This window comes from Pyrus communis, chromosome 15, assembly GCF_041283825.1.
Source record: "Pyrus communis isolate YQ-2024b chromosome 15, ASM4128382v1, whole genome shotgun sequence".
Lineage (NCBI taxonomy): Eukaryota > Viridiplantae > Streptophyta > Magnoliopsida > Rosales > Rosaceae > Pyrus > Pyrus communis.
In genome coordinates, this window is record NC_142579.1 from 967,551 (window position 1) to 970,869 (window position 3,319).

Here is a 3,319-nt window from a genome sequence, read left to right on the forward strand (position 1 = left end):
GCGTTATCCACTGAAGAGCTTGCTACGAAGTAATTTTGTGCAAGTTTGTTTATCAGTGTTTGGTAGCCTATAATTTCTGTATTTAAACAGATCATCGCATCAGGTCCTTTTACCACAACAGACAACTTATTGTTTGAGCCTCTGAAAGAGCTTCTAGCATATGCAAGCAAAAAGCTGCCTCAGTTGCTTATATTGGTGAGTACCAACTTTTCTTGAATTGGATTTTTCTTAAACAAGATTATACTACTTGAACCATTCATGTTGTTTACGAACTGATTTTTTTTTTTTCCTCAGCTAGGACCATTTATTGATTCTGAACATCCAGAAATTAAGAAAGGAACAGTCGACAGGAGCTTTGATGAAATATTCCAAACTGAGATTCTTAGAAAGGTATGTTCTCCAAGCGTTGTGTAATAGTTGTGTTGAAGAACTCTCTCTATCCATGACCATTTTATATTATCTATCGGCGTTACAAATCTTTCGATCCCTGCTTTAGTTGCATTGATAAGCCAAAGTATGATATGATATGGATAAAGTTTTCATCCACATTCTGGTTTCAGGTCAAGATAGGTTGCTGCTCTCTGGATGTTCTCAAACCAGTGACCGCATGAGTAGACTTGCAAACCATATAATTAGCCAACGCAGGCAAGTCCTAATCTCTTAGAAGTTCTAGCGCATGATGGTAGTAGATCTATATGGTTTGAGGGGCTCTACTATCTGATATTCTAAACTTATTTTGCAATTTTTTTGGGACAGCTTTTATCCTCTGTATCCACCAGCAGAAGACACTCCATTGGATTTTTCGCTTGCTCTCGAAGCTCTAAACATCTCATTGATCCCAGATATTCTCATCTTACCCTCTGACATGAAGTATTTTGTGAAGGTAAATGTCAAAGCAATTCCAATTTCAATGTCAAAGCAATTCCAATAAATCGTACAGAAAGGTGCACCTCACCTCGCGCCGATAGAGATTGGGTTTTAAATTTTGCGACCGAGAGATATGTAACCAAGATGTTGAAATGTTTACCTACAGAAGCTAACGGGGATTTTACTTTTTTGAGTATAGGTACTGAACCTAGGCGAAAGAGGTGAAGAGAAAGATCAGGTTAAATGCATTTGTGTCAATCCGGGAAGACTTGCCAAGGGAGAAGGAGGAGGTACTTTCGTCGAGCTTGAGTACTACGGTAATCCTGACACAACGAATGCTTCGATTGTAAGCATATAAACATCGGATTTAAGTTAAATTTGTTGCAACTTGTACTCAATTTGCAGTAAGTTTCAAAAAGCTCCATAGGCTAGGGTCGATTGCACGTCATTTATGTGCTTTGTAACGACTGATGGTGATAAATTTATGGTGCATTTCATGCAAATATTAGTCACACTCGTTGATTGGTTCGTGTTGAAGTTCTCAACTAGCCCCGTTAGTTGATATGATTCTTGATTTTTAGCCCGTTTTAAACTTCGTTTGTATTACTAAACACACAAAAATTTAAGTATTGGAATCGTTTTAATACCCATGTTTTAGTAAATCGCAGAGAAGTCGAGAATCATAACGGTTCCAATTTTGATTTATATATTTACATTTAGGGATACATACAAATACAATTAGCAAATTACAGAGCATGGTTCTATGTCTTCATGTCCAATTAAGTACATTAACAATATTGCACTAATGAATTCTAACTATTCAGTCTAAAATATTTCAATTGAAGTAGTTTGTCATACTAATTAATATTTAAGATAAAGTTTATAAATATGTTTGTTTTACAAATAAAGTATATTTAGTAATTCACCTTTATTGGTTAAGAAAATTAAATTAATGGCACATCTAGTATTATACCCTTTTTGGTCATTTTACACAGTCACAGCTGTTTTACATAAAAGTTTACCAAACACTATCATACTGCTTTTTTTTTCCAAAAGCACTTTCACAAAAAAGTTTACCAAACACTCTGCTACTTTTTTTCACAGCCGCTTTTTCTCACAGCACAGCAGAAGCAGCTTTTTTTCAAAGCACAGCAATACCAAACCAGCCCTTAAGCCCAGACCTTCGATGACATATTCCTATTATATTATATTATTATTTCTTGAAAGATTAGGGTTTTGGCAGAGTCATAGTCTCATCAATCAGACTGCACCATATATATATATATATATATATATATATATATATGTTCTTATATTCTTCTAAGTCAAATCTTAATTATGTCACTAGCTAGATTCTCTTTGGTACGTATCCTTAATTAATTATCATGATAAGAGATATGATTAAGAATTGATATGACACGAATAGCACTTGTCGAGCCACAACAATGATAGAATTATCAATTTAAACCTCACATAATTAAATAGCCATCAAAATATACAGTAAACTTCATGGCTTGTGCTATATATAGCCAATGCTTAATTGATTAATAAAACCTTGACCTGTTTATATTATTTTGGCAATTGGCATTATGCTGCTAATCCATAAGTGATCAACGTCACTAATAACACTATAATGTTACCTAGTCATTTATCAAGAACTATAACATGCATTCATTTGCTCACTTCTTGTTGGATAATTTTGATCATGATGAACAGTTCGGAAATGCATGTTTTCAGTTCAAATCTAAAAAGTATCATAAACGCATTTCATTTCTAGTTTCAGAATCGGAACTTTGATTTTGGATTTGAATTCAATGGAATATTTCGGCTTAGAATCGATCGAAATTGGATATTCCTATTCAAGTTGCTCCTTTAGTCACAAACATTAAGCAATGACACAACTCTAAATTTGTTTGGCAAAAACATATTACAGCTTTGGGGATTAAAAGCATCATAGATGAGGTGTCAGAGAAAATCCGCACATGTGATTAAGTATATTTTGGTCACACCACCTTCAATGTTCGTGACCTAACCGATATCTTCCACGTGTTATGTATTTATTTGAAATATTTTTAAAGATTGAGGCCATTTCAAAATTAATCAAGCTAAAAGTTGGGTAATTTATAAAAAATAATAATTTGATCCACATATTAATAGAATCGTGCTTGTATAAAATAGAACAAAACTTGCCACTTAGTATTATTATTCTTCTTTATTTGTAAATGAGAGGATTTTGGTTCGATTCTCGACAAAAGCGAATTTAAATTACATTATTGCTAGCTCATATGTGGCTAAGGCTAGCGTAGATAATATTGTTTGTTATAAAAAAAAAATTAAACAAAACTTAACCCTAACACGCTATGTAGCCTCGCGTTGGATATATTTAGTTAGTCAAAACGAAAAACCCTCCAACTGATGTTGGTCCTGGAAGTACTGTTCTCGATAAAACTAC

At 33.6% G+C, this 3,319-nt stretch overlaps 1 long non-coding RNA gene across 1 annotated transcript; it reads left to right on the plus strand.

Moving 5' to 3' along the window:
- LOC148690329 (uncharacterized) lies at window positions 1-1,370 on the plus strand. Its single transcript, XR_015957232.1, has 5 exons — window positions 1-195; window positions 295-390; window positions 561-645; window positions 757-883; window positions 1,067-1,370. It is a non-coding gene; the product is annotated as an uncharacterized LOC148690329 (long non-coding RNA).
- The last annotated feature ends 1,949 nt before the right edge of the window (window positions 1,371-3,319 follow it).